This window comes from Magnolia sinica, chromosome 19 (assembly GCF_029962835.1).
Source record: "Magnolia sinica isolate HGM2019 chromosome 19, MsV1, whole genome shotgun sequence".
Taxonomy (NCBI): Eukaryota; Viridiplantae; Streptophyta; class Magnoliopsida; order Magnoliales; family Magnoliaceae; genus Magnolia; species Magnolia sinica.
In genome coordinates, this window is record NC_080591.1 from 54387932 (window position 1) to 54407600 (window position 19669).

The 19669-nt window shown below is 40.8% G+C and overlaps 1 non-coding gene across 1 annotated transcript; it reads right to left on the bottom strand.

Annotated features, from left to right (window-relative positions):
• Positions 1–388: 388 nt before the first annotated feature.
• LOC131235823 (small nucleolar RNA R71) lies at positions 389–495 on the bottom strand. Its single transcript, XR_009166343.1, has one exon. It is a non-coding gene; the product is annotated as a small nucleolar RNA R71 (small nucleolar RNA).
• Between the last annotated feature and the right edge of the window lie 19174 nt (positions 496–19669).

Sequence of the window (19669 nt, forward strand, 5' to 3'; positions counted from 1 at the left end):
AAATGAAGTTTATAGGAATGTGTTAAACCAACCACGAACTTTACGTGAACATTTACACCCTGAGAGATCAACTTTACCATCTTGCATAGTGTTTCCTACTCACATAGGGAACATTGATTTTAAACCAGGTGTGATTCAATTAATTCCTAAATTTCATGGCTTAGATTCTGAAAGCCCCTACTTCCACCTCAAGGACTTTGAGGAAGTAATTGCAACGTTACAAGTAAACAATGGTAATAGGGATGTACTTAAGCTTAGGTTATTCTCATTTTCTCTAAAGGATCGGGCCAAAGCATTGCTCAATTCTCTAAGACCTAATACCATCACTTCATGGCAAGCCTTAAGTAGAGAGTTTTTGAAAAAGTTCTTTCCCGAGCACAAAATAAAAGCACTAAAACAAGAAATCATGTCATTCTCCCAAAAGGGGAATGAACTATTTTTTCAAGCTTGGGAGCGCTTCAAAGACATTCTAATTACTTGTCCACATCATGGTTATAAACCATGGCACGTGATTGATGCTTTCCGAAAGGGGCCCACCATGGATACCCATTAGTTTATAGAGATGATGTGTGGTGGAACCTTTCTTGACAAAGATCATAATGAGGCTTGGGATTTTCTAGATATGTTAGCAGAGAATACGCAGACATGGGATGTCTCTGCTAAATTAGACCAAACTAGACCCATTCCTAGAGAGAAAGCGGGAATGTATGTCCTAAGAGAGGAAGACGACCTTAATGCAAAATTCACTGCATTGGCTAGAAAGGTCGAAACTTTGAAAATTAGGAAGGTTGATATGGTTAAAGCAAACACTTCCTTAGGTAATTTTTGTAGCATTTGTGGTGGTACTGACCATGACACAAAGGATTGTCTAATCATCTCAGTTGTACAAAATATCACGCATGAGCATGATCAAGCAAATGCTATAAATAATTACCAAATGTCAGTTATGCGACCAATGGGAGACACGTACAATCCAAATTGGAACTATCCTAATCTTAGTTGGAGGAATGGACCACAAATTAATGTGCCCAATGCACCTCAAATGCCTCCACAAAATAACTTCTTTGGGGCACCTAACAATGCATCATATGTGCCCCCACCAAAGCGATCATCTGTGGAGGATGTATTGACCACATTCATGAACTCTCAAGCTCAAATGAATCAGTCTCTAATCCAATCAAATCAGGAATTAAAGACAGCTGTGGCTAGGATTGAAACTCAACTAAATGCTAGGGAAAAAGGCACCTTTCCTTCTCAACCTGTGCCAAACCCTAGAAACAACATTTCATTGGAGACTCAAATCCAAGTGAGCTACATCATGAACAAGCTAAGGCCATCATTACCTTGAGAAGTGGAAAAGAGGTCGATAACAAAATAATGCAACCGGTAGAAATACCGGAGGATGAGCCACTGTCTCAAGAAAATGATGAACCGACTATGGTTTAAGAGACGCAACAACAAAAGGATAAAGAGACTGAGTCATATGAGCTTCCAGTTCCGTTCCCATCTAGACTTCGGAATCTAACTATCCCCATGAAATCTCAAGAGGTGTTGGATGTGCTCAAAAAGATTACTGTTAATATTCCTCTGCTTGATGTCATTAGACAAATTCCATCATATGCTAAATATCTCAAGGATTTGTGCGCTGTAAAGAGAAAATTAAATGTGCACAAAAAGGCCTTCCTTACTGAGAAAGTGAGCGCTATCATTGAACAAAGGGTTGTACCCAAATACAAAGACCCGGGAAGTCTCACTATTTCTTGTATTATTGAAAATTTCCAATTTGAGCATGCTTTGCTAGATTTGGGTGCAAGTGTCAACTTAGTACCTTATTCAGTTTACAAAAAAATGGGGTTAGGCGAGCTTAAACTAACCACGATTACATTCCAACTCGCTGACCGCTCTATTAAGGTACCAAGGAGAATTTTAGAGGACGTGCTAGTCCAAGTGGAGAAATTCTACTTCCCCGTAGATTTTATTGTACTAGACACTGAACCATGTGTAAATGTTAGTGCTCAAGTTCCCATCATTTTAGGTCGCCCATTCCTAGCAACTTCATATGCAATCATAAATTGCAGGAATGGAATGATGAACTTGTCTTTTGGTAACATGACTCTAGAGCTAAATATTTTCAATCTATGTAAGCAGCCCATTGATAATAATGAAATCCATGAACCGAATTTCATGGACTGCTTGATAGAAGAAGAGGAATTGGAACCTAGTCTGACTGAGGAATTGATTCAAGTCATTGGGGACTTGAAAAATTCTGATTTAAAAAAGTGCTTGCTGAAATTTCTGATGATAATGAGAGCACTACCACCCAGGACATTAGTATGTACCAATAGAGATCACGCACTCAAATCCTATCTATTGAAGACTTGCGACCTCTGCCATTACCAACTAATATTTCAAAACTTGATTTAAAACCACTACCAAATGAGCTTAAGTATGTATATTTAGGTAAAAATAAAACTTATCCTGTGGTAATCTCTTCAATTTTAGACAAGGATCAAGAGATTAAATTGGTGAAAGTTCTAAGAGACCACAAAGGAGCCTTGGGCTGGACCATTTCTGACATTAAGGGTATAAGCCCTTCTATATGCACCTATCAGATCCACCTTGATGAGGACGCCAAACCAATTAGACAACCTCAAAGGCGTCTAAATCCAAACATGATGAAAGTTGTAAAAAATGAGGTGATCAAATTGTTAGATGTGGGAATCATCTACCTAATATCCGATAGTGTTTGGGTGAGTCCAACTCAAGTAGTTCCAAAGAATTTCGGAATAACTATTATGCAGAATTCTAATAATGAACTCATACCAACATGTGTCACCACTGGTTAGCGTGTTTACATTGACTATAGAAAATTGAACCATGTCACAAAGAAGGACATTTCCCTTTACCATTCATTGATCAAGTTTTAGAGAGGGTAGCAGGTCACTCCTTTTATAGTTTTCTTGATGGATATTCTGGATATAACCAAATAGAGATAGCCCTTGAAGACCAAGAGAAAACTACGTTCACATGTCCATTTGGCACATTTTGCTTTCAAACGAATGCCATTTGGATTGTGTAACGCCCCAGCAACTTTCCAACGGTGTATGTTAAGTATTTTTTCAAATATGGTTGGGAAGTTTCTTGAGATTTTTATGGACGACTTCTCTGTACTTGGGAGTAGTTTTGAGGAATGCCTCAACAATTTATCTCTTGTCTTGTCTAGGTGTGAAAAGAAACACCTTGTCTTAAATTGGGAGAAATGTCATTTCATAGTTCAAAAGGGAATTATTTTGGGCCATGTTATCTCCAAAAATAAAATCGAGGTAGATCGCTCAAAACTCGACATTATAGCTAATTTACCTATCTCCCGAACTGTTAGAGATATTAGATCACTTATAGGACATGCTGGTTTTTATATAAGATTCATCAATGACTTTAGTGCCATTACTAGACCCTTGACTAATCTTCTTCAAAAGGATGTTCCATTTAAGTGGACAGATGAGTGTGCAAGTGCTTTTAATAAAATTAAATCATCCCTTACCATTGCACTTATCATGCGTCCACCAGATTGGACACTTCCTTTTGAACTAATGTGCGATGCAAGTGATTATGCCATAGGGGCTATTTTGGACCAAAAGAAAGATAAACGGCCCTACGTTATTCATTATCCGAGTAGAACTCTAAACTCAGCCCAAGTGAACTACTCAACAACTGAAAAAGAGTTACTTGTAGTAGTTTTTACTTTGGATAAGTTTAGGTCCTACTTACTGGGATCTAAAGTGGTCATTTTCACGGATCACTCAGCTTTGAAATATTTGCTATTTAAAAAGGATGCAAAGCTGAGACTTTTGAGATGGATCCTCCTACTCCAAGAATTTGACTTAAAGATAAAAGATAAGAAAGGAGTAGAAAACGTAGTGGCCGATCATCTTTTCTAGATTAGTGTTAGATGATTCCACTGAGGAGATGCATATCCAGGACACTTTCCTTGATGAAGAATTATTTGCGATCTCCAAATTTTCTTAGTATGCGGATATAATGAACTATCTTGTAACGGAAAAAATGCCATATCATTGGAAGTCACAAGATAGGAAGCGTTTTGAAACCGATGTTAGGAACTTCTTCTGGGATGACTCGTATTTATATACATATAGGACTGATCATATTTTTAGACGTTGTGTCCCAGAGGATGAAGTTCAGAGTTTTATTTCTTTTTGCCACATGGAAGCATGTGGTGGCCATTTTTCTACTAAGAAAACCACTGCAAAAATCCTGTAGTGTGGTTTTTACTAGTCTACCATGTTTAAAGACACTCTTGCTTTCTGTGTTGCTTATGATAGATGTCAAAGGTTGGGAAGAGTGTCCCGGCGTAACAGATGCCTTTATCCTCAATTTTACTATTGGAGATTTTTAATTGTTAGGGTATTGATTTTATGGGCCCATTTCTATCTTCTTTTGGATTTCTTTATATATTGGTTTGTGTAGAATATGTTTCAAAATGGATTAAGGCAGTTCCAAGTAGGACCAATGACAACAAAGTGGTCATACGATTCCTCAAGGAAAATATTTTTGCTAGATTTAGAACTCCAAAGGCCATCATTAGTGATGGCGGGTCTCACTTTTGCAATAAGACATTTGAGGCTTTGATGAAGAAATATGGCATCAAACATAAAGTGAGCACCCCATACCACCCACAAATGAGTGGGCAAACTGAGATTTCTAATCAGGAAATCAAACACATTTTAGAGAAAACTATAAGGCCAGATAGGAAGGATTGGTCCCTCAGACTATCCGACACTTTATAAGCTTATAGGACTGCTTATAAGACCCCGATTGGAATGCCTCCATACAGATTAGTGTATGGGAAGGCTTGCCACTTGCCTGTGGAATTGGAACATAAAGTCTACTGGGCAATAAAGAAATTAAACTTTGATATGGATCAAGCAAGTGGACAAAGGAAATTAGAGTTGAATGAATTAGAAGAGCTGAGGAGAGACTCCTATGAAAATTCTAAAATCTACAAAGAGAGGACCAAAGCTTTTCATGACAAAAATATCCTGAGGAAGAATTTCGAACCTCAGCAACAGGTCCTATTGTACAATTCCCACCTCTAGTTCTTTTCGGGAAAGTTAAGATCAAGATGAACAGGACCCTTCATTGTGAAGAATGTTTATACTCATGGGGCTATTGAAATTGAGAATCCACGTAATAACAATGTTTACAAGGTTAATGGTCAGAGATTGAAGACTTATGAGGAAAACTTTCATTTGGGAGAGGAGTCCGTCCCTCTTTATGAGCTAGAATATTCATATCGATGCTCCTAGTCTGACGAAGCATTTGTGTATCATATTCAATTTTTTAGTGTCACATAGCAGGTGAGTTTTTCATGGCAGGCACTATCCACCCTTTCTTTTATTTTTATTGTTCTCTGCATTATATTATTATTACATTGGGGACAATGTAGATTTTAGGTTGGGAGGTGTGAATAGTCATCTATGTGAAGGTTTTTTTTTTAGGTGTCAGTTTATTTTATTATTATTTTTATTATTTTTAGGTTTCAGTTAGGTTTAAGTTTATTTATTATTATTTTTTTTAGGTTTATGGAAAAAAATTTCAACATTTTCAAAATAATATTTTTATATACAAGAATGTGAACATGATATTTTGTGAATTCCAAAGGCAAAGTTAATACTTAGTCTAGGTTGATAGTAGTCAGAATTCTGATAACTAAAAATTATAGACTTGAGTTTAATTATCTAATCACTAGTTTAAAGTGAGTTGTAATTTGATGTACTAAATTCACAATACACCCTAGCTAACTAAGTGAAGAATATGATATGCGAACTAGAATAACAAATTTTGACTCAAATAAGATTGAATGTGTAAGACCCGTATCCTAGTCCGTATTGTTCCGTCAACTGCCGCGATCCTTCCCGTCAAATTCTGGTATCATGCGACCTATAATCGACGTTTGCGCGCGATCCTAGGTCATGTCCTGTAGATTTGAGTCAGCTTAACCCGAGACCTATACCATTACGATCGCACCGTCGCCGCGGTTCCAACGCCGCGTCTCGTGCGCCAACCCGACGCTTAGATCATAAGATGTGGATCGTGCATTTTATTGGCCGTGGACCGCATATTGCAGGACCCACTCATCCCATGTGGCACCAATCTCTAGGTAATCATGAGGGTGATGGATGACATCACCCTAGCTATAGGCACCTTACCCTAGCCTTAGCCACCCTACCCTAGCTATAGCCACCCTACCTTAGCTATAGCCACCCTACCCTAGATATAGCCACCCTACCCCCCTAGCCTTCTTACAAGCATTTATTGCTAGTCACCCTCTCTTACAAGCAATCATGGCCTACCTAAGCTACCCTCTCTCTCTCTTTACAACCCTCTCTCTCTCTCTCTCCCATTTCTCATCACTTTTCCCAAGCAAAGAAAATCCCACGTCCAAGCCTTCCCATGGAGAGAAAAATGTGATTTGGGGGCCCACTTCCCATCCCAAAGATCCTTCATCCAAGCCATCCACTTCTCATCTCCTTCCATCAAAATGAAGCTCAAGGAGATCGGCTTTCCAACGGACCAAGGAGATCGACGGTGGGTGCTTGTTAGGATAGATTTTTCATGTTTTTGATGATGGGCCAAGTGAGGCCTACCGATTGATGGTATGGATCTCACTTTGGACCCTAGGTGTGGCCGATGGCCCACCTTGATGCTCATGATCATTCCATGATGGGGCCATTCTCCATGGACCCCATCATGATGTTTATTTTCCTTATATAAAAAGAGGTCATCTAGACCTTATATTTGGTGGAGAAAGGATCTCCACCGTTGATTTTTGTTTTAGTGGGCCCACATGTATTGGGACCCATTTGATGTATGATTGAATGCAAGGAGGGCCCATAGTGTCGGGGTCCCTCCATCACACGTGTCCTTCTTTCTCTCTCCCTCTCTTTTTATATATTTATTTATGTGTGAGATGATGTGGCCTTATGACCCACCCAAATGGACCCCACAATGAGGCATGCATTTTATCCAAGTGATCTATAAGTGGCACCCCACTTTATATGTGTAGCCATGTGGTGGCCCACTTATGCAGGGCCCACCTTAACCTTATTTGTATGCCCGGACAACAAAAAAAAAAAGAAAAGAAAAGAAAAGGAGAGTCCAGTGTCTCTGGACGTGAACTGGGAAGGCACAAATATTAGTTTTTTTCAAAGCATATTGGTGGGCCACTTGTGTGGACTCCACATTGATGTATGAGATCAATCCATGCCGTCCATTCCATTCTCGAGTTCATTTTAGGCGTTGAGCCAAAAAATGAAGCAGATTTCGAGTATCTGGTGGGCCATAGCATGAGAAACAGTGGTGGTTACCGTTGAAAAACCAACTGCTGTTTTATTCACCAAAATATATTGAATATTGGCCTCATCTTGCTTGTCTTGAGCTATGGGGATCGATGGAGAGGTCAGATTTCCCTGATGCGGGCCCCACGTACGCAAAACCTTGAGAACAAAGGTTTTTCAAAAAAAAATATAAATTAAACCAGTAGCAGCGTTGCTGCTGCTGTGGCGTCAGAGGCGCTGACGGCACCAAGCGGGCGGGCGGACGAGCTGTGGGCCCCACCATGGTGTATATTTGTCATCCAATCCTTTCATTAGGTGGGCCCCTGCTTGAAGTGGGCTCCCTCCAAAATTCGGCCCGATCTGAAACTCAGGTGGCCCACATCACGGGAAACAGTGGAATTGAACGTCTGCCCTTGAAACTCATTTTCTGGGCCACAGAAGTGTTGGATCAAGCTGAAATTTGTTTTCCTCTTCATTCTAGGTCCGTATGACCTTCTCAACGGATTAAATGGTCAGTAAACATAATGGTGGGCCCCACAGTGATGTATGGGTTCATTCACACCGTCCGTCCAGGGACGATGTGTGCGTGTGGGTGCGTGTGCGGGCGTGTGCACGTGTGTGTGCGCGCGCGCGCGTGTGTGTGTGCGTGTGTGTATATATATATTATTATATACAGTATTGTGTGTGTATATATATATATATATTGATATATTATAAACTATATATTATATTATATATGGAATAAAGGATGGTGGGCCTTCATGTGGACCCCCACCATGATGCTTGTGTTGCATCCAAATTGTCTAACCATTTTGAAAGCTCAATCTGTAGTTTAAGTGGACCACACTTTGGTATATATATAAGGCCATAGGATTAGGCCCATCTTGATGTATTATGGCCCATTGTTGGGGCCCACTTGAGTATAGACATGGGGCCCAATTGGGGTGGCCCATCTGATGTACATAAAGCCCATGTGATTAGGCCCATTTTGGTGTATTCTAAGGCCCATGGGTTATGGCACATTGCAATGTACATAAGGCCCGTTGGTGAGGCCCATTAATGCAGCCCATTTGACGAATGTACGGCCCATGTGATACGGCCCATTTGATGTACCTAAGGCCCATGGGTCGAGGCCCAATGGGTTGTCCTTAGGGTCCATTGTAATGCGTGATTTCTCCATGGTTTGTGGTAGGCTATGCCTTGGGAGCAATGTTGGTTTGACGTCCACATTGTAAGTATAATGTTGGTTAAATGTCCGCATTACGACTCTCCCTAGGGCCCTTTGATAGGTCGTACTTGTTATGTGTAGGCCGTTTAGGCCGTCTGCATTGTAAGGATAATTCATCACTTTATAACATGCTTAGTACAGCTCCATGATACATGCCCATATGCATCATATATATGCTTGATATGAGGAATGTTTGATCATAGCATAAGCCGTTGGGCTGAGGCATTTACGGGATTCCTTATGAGACCGAGTGCCCCCACATGAGTGCATGGTACGCACAAGATTACTACATGATTTGACGATGTGACTCATACATTCTGCATATGTGTGACTTGATCACTGCATGCCCTAGCGACATCAGGGCCGTGGCCTCCACAGGCACATCGTGGATGGTCGTATCGGATACCGGAAATATTGGCTCTAGTATTGTGGGCACTTAGAATGTCCTTGGGTGAAAATTCCAGAACTTTTTTAGTACCAGGAGATGCTCCAACGTCGAGATCGAGTGGATACACGAGCGCCCGAGTGCCGAATACCAGTAGGCCGCGTCTCCCACTGTGTCGTGGTCGGTTGGAAGGGGGTGTGGCCTTATCCGCCCGAGTGAGGGGGCTATGAGCTAGGCTGAGTTTGACCAGCTCGCAAATGAATCTGCTATCGACGAGCCTGGTAGGTATTGGCAGACTACTGGTCAGGCGGATAGTATGGTCTCTTCCACTTGCTTGACTGTGAAGCTAGGGAGGAGGCAGTCAGTGTGAGGTGTATTAGACCCCGATGATATCCAGAGAGGAACTGTACTGATATGTGTACTTGACGAGTACTGACACGCTTACTTTGCATCTCGCATATGACATTTGGCTACATAGGCCTCGCATCACATGGCCTTGGTATGGCCGATAGCATTCATGTCTTGCATCATATAGCTTTGGTACAACTGATAGCATTCATGGACTTACCGCATACTTCCGCATTACTCTGATATTGTATACTTGGTGCTTGCCTTGCACACACACTTACACCACCCTCTAAGCTTTTGTAAGCCTATGCACGACCGTTGCGTGCAGGTGTCGTTGGACAGCAGCAGCGTTGAGGCAGAAGCGCGCATTTGATCATTTTGGAGTTTTCTTTTTATCACCTTGTATTTCCCTTTCCCCTTTGTACTTAAAAGTTTTTGATATAATGGATATGTGGTGATGTTGTTTTGTGACTTGGTTATGCTTGTGGTTATGCTCCATTACAAAAAAAAAATTCATACCGAAAATTCTCCTTATAGGATCCCAGGATCAGAATCTGGCATGTAAATGTCGGAATCCGAGAATGGGGTACTACAGAGACTGGTGAGGAATATGATATGTGAACTAGAATAACATATTTTGATTCAAACAAGGTTGGATGAACTAGTACCATTAATATATACTTAAAAGAGAGAATATTAAAGAAAAAAAGTGATAAAAAAATAAAATTTTATTATACAGCATGAATGCAATGACTATAATAATCGTGTCAGTAATCCGGAGTAAGGATACCTAAGTATCCATTACTGTTACCATTACAAGTACGATACCTTATGTTATGAAGCAAATCCGATGGGAATCTTCATCTAAGGGTGGTCTATAATAATGAAGATATAATGATAAAAGAAGAAATGACATGAAGAAAATGAAATAACTAGAGATTTCATATTCTTGGAATGATTGAAAGGAGTTAGGATAGAGAACATGCATATTTCTTAAAGTTAGACTAGTGTCACGGAGCACCTAAGGATATTGGATTATAACTAATCTAAATTTTGATTAGGTCTCTGAACTCAAGGATGTAATGAATTAGGAAATTGAGATTTTTACTAACTTTAAACTTAGGGTAAGGATTGTTTTGTTTTGGAATTCATATGATGAATGGAGGCATAATTGTATTAATTTGTAAGTGTTGAACTATTTTTCAGGTTTTTAATGTTTGTGGGTAACATTTCTATAAACCCTCACGAGACTATAACTCGTCCACTAGAGGAAACCTGGGAGTTTAAAGGCTTGTTGCATATGCCAAATGTAGTCGAGATTACCTGCAAAAGTGGTGTAGTTAGAATTTTATTTTCATATTAATTTTATTTCTAGAATTATTTATTATTATTATTATTATTATTTTTCTTCGATTATTTTGCTCGGGACTAGCAAAATGCTGGTTGGGGGGTGTGTTGAGACTCGAATATTGCATAATTTTCCCTATTTATATCTTGGTTTTATGAACATAAATCATCTTAATATTCTATTTTACTCATGTATGTGTTGCAAGGTGAATTTAAGAGCTTGGATTGAAAAGGGGTGTTAAAAAGCATGGATTTGATGTTTAAGAATTACCAAGGTAAGGTATGGATCTTAGGAGATCAAGATTGAAGAATTCACATGCCAAAGATCCAAGAAAACTAAGTGAGGAATGAAAAGAATCGAAGATTTGAAGTGAAGAATCCTGAAATCATCCTGAAAAAGTGTATTTTAAAGCTGTAAAGTTTATTTTGGAAAATTACGCAGCAGGAAATCTGTTTTAAGCGAACTATGCAGCGAGAAGTCTATTTTGCAAAAATACATATATTTGAGGCGGTTTCTAGGGTTTTTTAACTTTATACAAAAATTGGAGTTTCCTACTTATAAATAGAGCTTCTTAGGGCATTCCAAGACATTATTCAAGGCATCCCAAAGCAAAATTTAGGATTTTTAAAGAGTTTTTAGTTTTATTAAAGCTTTGTTAGTTGTTTTTTTAAGATCTTTTCTATTTGCAATTTTTTCTTTCTTTCTTGTTGCTTTTTATTTTTGCAATTTAATTATGTTTTTCTAAGTTCCCTCTAGCCCAAGCTTGAAGGAAAGCACATGGGTTTAATATTTCTTTAAGATTATGATGATTGATTGTTTTAATGATGAGAAGAATGGTGTATGCATGTTATCTATTATTTAGGTTTGGTTTTTTTATCCTCTTGTGAGATCCATATGTTTCCATCATATGAGATCCACATTGATAGATAGGCTTACCCTAGATTAATCAGATTTCCTAGATAGGAAATGTTCTCAACCTGTTATATTTCTTTGATATTCATTATCCTATAGATATTGAATACTTAAAATCACTGGTGCTTGAGAATATATGTCAATGGTGCAAATCCATTATTTTCTAATCTTTTATATCATTTATTAAAATATTTAAACTGTTTTATTTTCTGATTAGGCTGACCATAGTGCTCAGATCCTAGTTGTGTTATCCAAGTCATCATGATTTTGGAACATTAACCTATGTGTGGAACTTTGAAGCTTAGGTGTTATTTTATTCAATTGAATTACATCCATTCAAAAATTCCAAAATTAAATCATCAGATTAATTTTTATTACTTAGTTTATTTTACATTTGATTTTTTCCTTCTCACAATTCATCTCACTGTGGGATCGACCCTGTATTCACGAGATACTACTTACGAACCTTTGCACTTGGAGGCAAGCAATCATCACGCAATTCTGGAGAATTCCTTGATAAAGCGTCTATAGTACCCGGCCATACCCAGAAAACTCCGAACTTTGGTCACTGTAGTGGGCTGCTCCCACTTAGATACTGCTTCCACCTTAGCTGGATCGACTGCTATTCCCTCTGCCTTTACTACGTGCCCTAAGAATTTCACTTCCTTCTCCCAAAACTCGTATTTAGACAACTTACCATACATTTGGTTATCCTTTAGTGTACTTAGGACCGTACGCAGATGCTGTTCATTCTCCTCTTGGCTTTTGGAGTAGACCAAGATGTCATCAATGAACATGATTATGAACTGGTCTAGTTAAGGCATGAAAACTCGGATCAAAAGGTCCATAAAAACTGTCAGAGCATTCGTGAGACCGAAAGACATCACCAGGAATTCGTAGTGCCCATAACGAGCCCTGAAGGCCGTCTTCGGAATGTCCTCGTCCCTGATCCTCAATTAGTGATATCTCAAGCGCAGGTCTATTGTAACACCTCGTACTTTTCGGTACGCGGGTATTACCACTTAAACCAACCTTAGTGGAATCTAGAAATTTGTTAATCAAACACCTTGAACTCAACGTATATAGGGAGAGATTTCTAACCATCGTTGAGGCCATCCATCAGGGGCACTGGGAGCTGAGTCAAAGCCTACAACAACCATTAGAGTGAGTTGGGCCAAACTCCTTAAATTTAAGCAGCAAATGAACCTTTGAGTTAAGGGGTATTGGTACAATATATTGATGATCGACTGTAGAAAGCTAATAAGTAGCCAACTAAGCATTCACTGCACCTCGAATTTCTAGTTAACCGTTGAAACAAGACCTAGTACCCGTCTAACCATTGGATCACAATATATGGGCAAAACAAGACCCCGAATGGCATGATATGGCCCATATGGGCTTTGGCCCTGCCCCAAACGGGGCCGGTACCCTTATGTCTGGTCCCCAAGACAGTTGAATGGGGAAGATCAGGCACCATAGTCGTGATGGACCCCCAAAGCTAGGTGCATGTACACCCTAACCACTAGTGCACGGTGTGCACTGGACGACTACTTGTGGTCAAACAGTGTTTGACCGAAACTCAAATACAAATTCTTAAAAACACTTCCCGCCAACCCCCTGTTTAAAAACATTGGCCTTTGAACTTGAGCCACCATAGCCATTTTCCGGATGATACAAGCTGTCCATTCTCCTCGTGGGGTCTGCCCGACCAAAAAGGTATAGGGATTCGACCCCAAGCATAGGGACTTGAGATTTGGAACCCAACCGTCCATCCCTTCACAAACGGCTGAGATCCGTAGGAGAGGACGATCGGGTGGCTTCCCTTGCAAGCCAACCCTCCCACCCAAGCCCCCCACAAGCACAGCTGGGAGGGTCTCTTCATGGCCAAAAATGGCTAAGCAGGAACGTAAGAGTGAAAGCAGAGGCTTTCCATTTACGGTTTGGAGGTAGCTGGCATGGCCGTCTCACCCTCCCTTGCTTTGCCTATAAGTAGGCATCACTGCTCTCTTGATTTTCACACAAAGAGAAAGGAAAAGGAGAGAAAAGAGAGAAAGAGATCAGAGGGAGAGAGAGAGCGGGCGTGAGCATGTCGTCCAGTTAGGTAACTCGACTGAACTCAGCCTCGTTTCCTTTTCTGTTCTTTCCCTTCATATCAGCCCTGATACAAGTCGAGATTGAGGCCAAGATCCGTCCATGGTGGAGCTCGAACAGGGCCTGAATGCAGCCCCTGTTTTGTGGCTGAACATGGCCTGAAAATGCCTCTGTTTGAGGCCGAACATGTCCTGAGTTCAGGCCCTGCTTGGGGCCAAACAATGTCATGCAAATAGCCCTAAGGACTGAAACACAGTCCAGAAACGGCCTGCAAACAAGCTCCGTTTGAGCTGCAACACGCCCCAAAAATCAGGCTGAAAACAGTCCGGAAACAGGCTCTGTTCGGACTATAAAACAGGGCCAAACACTGCCTAGGGACGTGCCTCGTTTTGAGGACGAACGAACCTTCAAAGGGCTTCAGCCAACTACTGAAAATCAGTTTAAAATCAGTACAAAAATCGGACCAGAAAACAGCAGCTATTCTGGCCGTCCCTGAGGCTGAAAGTGGGCCAGAAAACAGGCCAAATCCTGGCCGTTCCAGGAGCTGAAAGTGGGATAGAAAATGTCCCTGTAAGAGCTTTGATTTAGGGCTGGAATCAACCTCACCAAAGGCTATACAAAAGGCTGTCTCTGGCCTGAGAAATAGCTAAAAAACGGCCTTAAAAATCCCCATGCAGAGGGTCGTGGGCTGTCCTGGGCCTCACCAAAAATCTGGCGGGATACACACTGGTGGGCCGCACCATCAAGCCATGGTGGGCCACACCTAGATGCTGTGTTCTACGTCCAGCCCGTCCATCAATGGACGTTACCTCCCGGTCGTCCATCAATGGACGTGCAGTACTGGACGGCTGCTGTATATGTTTAAAGGAAAAAAAAAAAAAAAGAAAGAAGGGGAAGAAAACTATTTAGATAATATTATAATAATAAGTGAAATGCTATATGTGGTGGGCCCCACGTGGGACCCACCTGTTGTGATTGTATGGAGTCCCCCTCCATTACATATAATATATAATAAAATATTATATGTGGGCCCCACACCCATGTGGGACCCACGTACATGTAACTACATCTGCACCGACCCTCTGGAGGGTATTTGTGAAACCCACCTTGATGAGTTTGTTCTAATCCAGGCCGTCCATCTGCCTGAAATCCAGACCGTCCCTCTGTGCAGTGGACCCCACCATATAAGTGTTTTATTTACACCGTCCGTATGATGGTGGGCCCTACCATTGATATCTGTGTTCTTCATCCACACCGTCCAGCCCTCTGGACAGGTGGGGCCCACCTTGTGATGTGTTGCATATCCGCACCATCCATGGGACTCCACTGTGATGTATGTATTTTATGCTCACCAGCCATCCTAGAACTGTGGTGCGTGGGCCACCACGCTGCACGTATTTCAGCCACGTCATCCAGTCCAGCTGGACGTGGGCCCCATCAACCGGACCACCGGGATTTATGTATATCCCCACCGTCCTGGATCTACCGTTAGGTATGTGTTTTGTACACCACCATGATGTTTGGGACAGTGCTGAACCGTACTTAGACAACACTGGATTATCTGAACGGCATTTGGACGGTGCCGGTTTACGTAAACTATATTCGAACGGTGCCGATTTATGTAAACTATATTTAAGCAGTGCCGATCTACAAAGGCCACATTTGGACAGCGCCGACTTACATGAACTATATTTGAACAGCACTGATTTACATGAGCCGTGTTGGAAAATGCTAATAATACACAGTAACAGCGTCATTACACTTACAACTGTTAAAATGACTTGTTTCATGTGTAACCCAAACTCAAACTCGCACATTAGTTGGACAAACCCGTGGGGCCCACCTGATAACATATAGGGTCCCTGTGCGAGGCCCGGTTCAACCCATAGTAAGGATGAGCTCGAGCCAGTATGGTCACCCTGCTTGAATAAGTATATGGTGGGCTTAACACAAGCTTAAAATGCCTTGTTGTTGCATTCCTTTGAACTTTCTTTTTAGTTAGATAAAGCCGTAGAAATACTTGACAAATATAAATTATAATTTTAGGAGATTCCTTGAGTGACCTTAGGCTACAAAAAAAGACTTGGACTGAGTTCGCGAACACAACCCTATAGGTGATGATTCTTCTTCTTGAGCTTTCTATTTTTCCATTAGTTTAAGTTATAGTTTTTATTTTAATTTATAGTTGATATCTCCATTTTATAGTCACATGTGTTAATTGTTGGAATTGAATTGCTACATTACATGCTTAATGTTTATCCTGCATATTCATTCATGCTTGCGGATTATCTATGGATTGCTTATGGAACTTAAATTGGTACATCAGTGGGAAACCTCCACTTATACATGTACACCCATACTTGGGATGTAACCCGATTGATTGTGACTGAAATGGACCTTCGGCTTAGTGGTTATTGAATGATGGTTTAAATTGACTATTGATGTGGGCTTACCATTCAGGATTGTTGTGTCTAAGTGGTTTTCAAGGATGGTCTTTTATCGCATGGTTTTGATACTCGTCCTATGTGGCCTATTTTGATAATTGCCCTACGTGGCTTGTTTTGGTATCGTCCTATGAGGCTTTGTTCTGGTATTTTCCATATATGGGTTCGATGTTTTTATCGTGCAACCCTGTAATGGTAAGCCCTATATACTGTAATATGATTGACCACTAGTTGACGGGTTCTATTAAACATCCTAAGATGGTAGCCTCATGAGCCGGGGATGGTGGTATGGGACCTATGCCCGAGCTGTCGGCCTACGCTGGTGACAATCCCCAGTAGTGACTTTGAGCTTATTTAAATTGGCTAATTGTAATTGGACTAATAATGGTTTGGCTAATCATGCATCCATAGCATATTGGTGATGACGGGTGACTAATTCTGGATGCTGTAGCACGTGCCCTTAGGATCATCGGGGTATCATTTCGCTAGCTTCCAGATCACTGACTATTGATCTATTGTTTCGACTGGATGATTTTCTTAGGTCGATGATTGCATGGGTGACGAGCCCAATTTCCGCACGGATGTGCATCCTCGGTGCGATGTGCATTCACGCATCCATGCATTTAAAAAGACTTCATCATGTGTTGTTTTGATTGATTTATTATTTTACAACTATGCTTACCTAATGCGGCGATGTGTAATCTTGAGGAGAATTCACATTGAGTTGGCTATTCATCCATAAATTGCGAAATTTAAACAAATATAAATAAATATATTACTAAACAATCTCATAATGCAGAAATGTAAAACAATCTCAACTGTACAAGTATTAAGAGGTTGATATAGATGTTGTTCTAAGGACAATCTTACACTAAAAACCAATGGCTTATGGTAGGACAACCTGATTCTTAGAACGGTCTGTGTATTAAAAACTCAAACTGATACAGAAGAATAAATAAATAAATAACAAAGAAAGAAACTAAGCTATTATAATATTCCCACACTTGTATAAAAGAAATTACAACATTCTTCACAAATGCATAAAGGGAAATTACAACATCTACAAAATAAAATAATCAATCAATCACCACAAGACCAGAAATTATAGTGGTTCGCTTGTGTGTACACCAACTGTTTAAAAAAACAGCCACACAACTACTCCACTCCTAATATCCTCACACAGTGGATATTAGCGTTCACTATGAAATAGGTTTTTCAAGATTTACCTAAAACCATCACAATTGTGTCTTTCAAGTGGGCTTACACAATTAAAAAACCCCACACTCTGAGTTTTCTGGATCACCTCAGTCAAACTAAAAGAAAGAGATTTTTCTGGCACAATCTTAAAGAAACCAAAAGAATGAATTTATAAAAACTGTAAAATGCTTATCTGAATATTCTCCTTTTGATGCAGTTCGGAAGAACCAATTCGGAGTAGAAGTTCAACGTAGATGTTCAATGTTCACACTCTCTTATGAAATGGTTTTAAGTTCTAAATAGATTTTAAATTAAATTACCTTGGGCTAGCTTGAATTGATTTTGATTCCAAGAAATGGGAAAACTTCAATCCCTCTTTCAAATAAAATTGGAATGCAGAATACAAAATCAAATACAGAAAGCTAATTAAAGAGAATATAAAATGAGCACCAAATAACTTAAGATTATCACTAACTTATCTCTTAGAGTGGTGTCTTGATCTTACTTGAATTGAATATCAAACTCTGAAATTCGTGCTCTATTTATAAGTGCAGAATCGCACCTTCGACTGGTGCAGAGGTCGGCTCAACTGGTCGAAGGACCAACAAACTTTTGAAAATTTGGGTACGATAAGATAAGACCGTTCCACGACTGGTCGAAGGGCCTGCTCGACCGGTCGAGTGGCCTCCACGACTGGTCGTGTGGGACTATTTTTAGTTGCTGGACTTTGAGTCGAGCCTACAGGATTGGTCGAGCACTGTTCACACGACTGGTCGAGCAGTCTCCAGGACTTGTCGAGGCAATAGCAAAAAATTCCGAAAATAAGTAACAAACTTAGACTGGTCGAGGATGTCTTGGACTGGTCGAGCCAGTACTAGGACTCTATGCACTTATAAAGTGACCCAATTAAATTATGTATTTAATATGACCTATCTTATGGTCAATCTAGGGTCATTCATACCTTGTAAGCAATATATGAACATTAAATTATGTATTCAAAATGACATATGCTATGGTCAATCTAGGGTCATTCATACCTTGTAAGCAATATATGAACATTGAATTTTCTTTTGCTTCAGTTGATAGTTGTTCTTTAAAGTTCACGAAGCTTGAGATCTTGACATATGATGAAGCTTGAATTTGACTAACATTGAAGCTTGATCTTGAAGTTCAAAGTAAAGAACTTTGTTTTGACATGGACGAAGCTTTGAAAACTTGAACTATTGAAACTTGAAAGATTGAATTAAAACTTAGTGTTGTACTCGAACATGAACATGTAATCTTGCATTTGAAGTTCTTGAGGTAAAGACCTTTGTTCTTGTACATGAGATGCACAGTCTTGAATATGTAGATGCGCTACACAAGACACAGATTCCAAGAGGTTTTGGCACTACAAAATTTGACAATCATAGGAGTTAGAAACCAAGGTGCAGCCCACCCCTTATGCGGCTGGACCGATGGTCCAACCTACCTCCACAATGGTGAGGCCCACATATGTGGTGAAGCCCACAAGAGTAGGGTGCAGCCCACTGGAATACATGGCATGACCCACTTGCCTCCAAACAGGGTGCGGCCCACAAGAGATTTTTGGAGCTTGGGTGAGACCCGACTGCTACGTCCAGCCCACAACAATGAGGCCAGTAGTTGTACGTGGCCCAATCCATCTGCTGCTCTCCTTGCGGCCGATTAATGGGTGCAATCAGCACCATTTTAGCTCTCATCCGAGGCCCGCTCGAAGCCTGGTTGAAGGCCGGTTTTAGTTTAACATGGGACGCCTCTGCTGGCCGATTCCCATTTGATACAGAGCCCATGTAGGGCCGGTTTTTTAACTTGATTTTTGGCCTGTTTACATGGCCAGATGGGGCCGTTTTCTACTTCAAACAGAGCTTCAACACGGGCTGCTTCTGATGCTAATCACGGTCCGTTATTGGTCCTGACATTACTCAGTCCGTGATTAGCTGCAAGGCTAGTGCATGGGCTCGAACCAGGGCCTACTTGAGACCCGATTTTAGTCCAGATCATGGCCCACTTACTGGCTGCTTTCAGCCAAGCACAGAGCTCGCTCAGGAGCCTTTTTCCTGCCACAGCTTTGGCCCAGAATTCGGCCATTGATTGGCCTAGTTTTGGCCTGAGATATGGCATCTTCTCGGCCTCTATTTCTGCTCGTAACACAGCCATCGGTTGACCCTGTCTTAGCCCGAAATGCCGCTACCGTCTTGGATTGATTTCGATCCAAAACAGAGCCATGCTTTTGGTCTTGTTTTAGCTCAAACGGAGCCTGACGAAGACTTGTTTCTCGGCCCAAATCACATCCATTTATAAGGCTGGTTTCGGGGCTGGAATACAGGTGTTGTTAGGCCT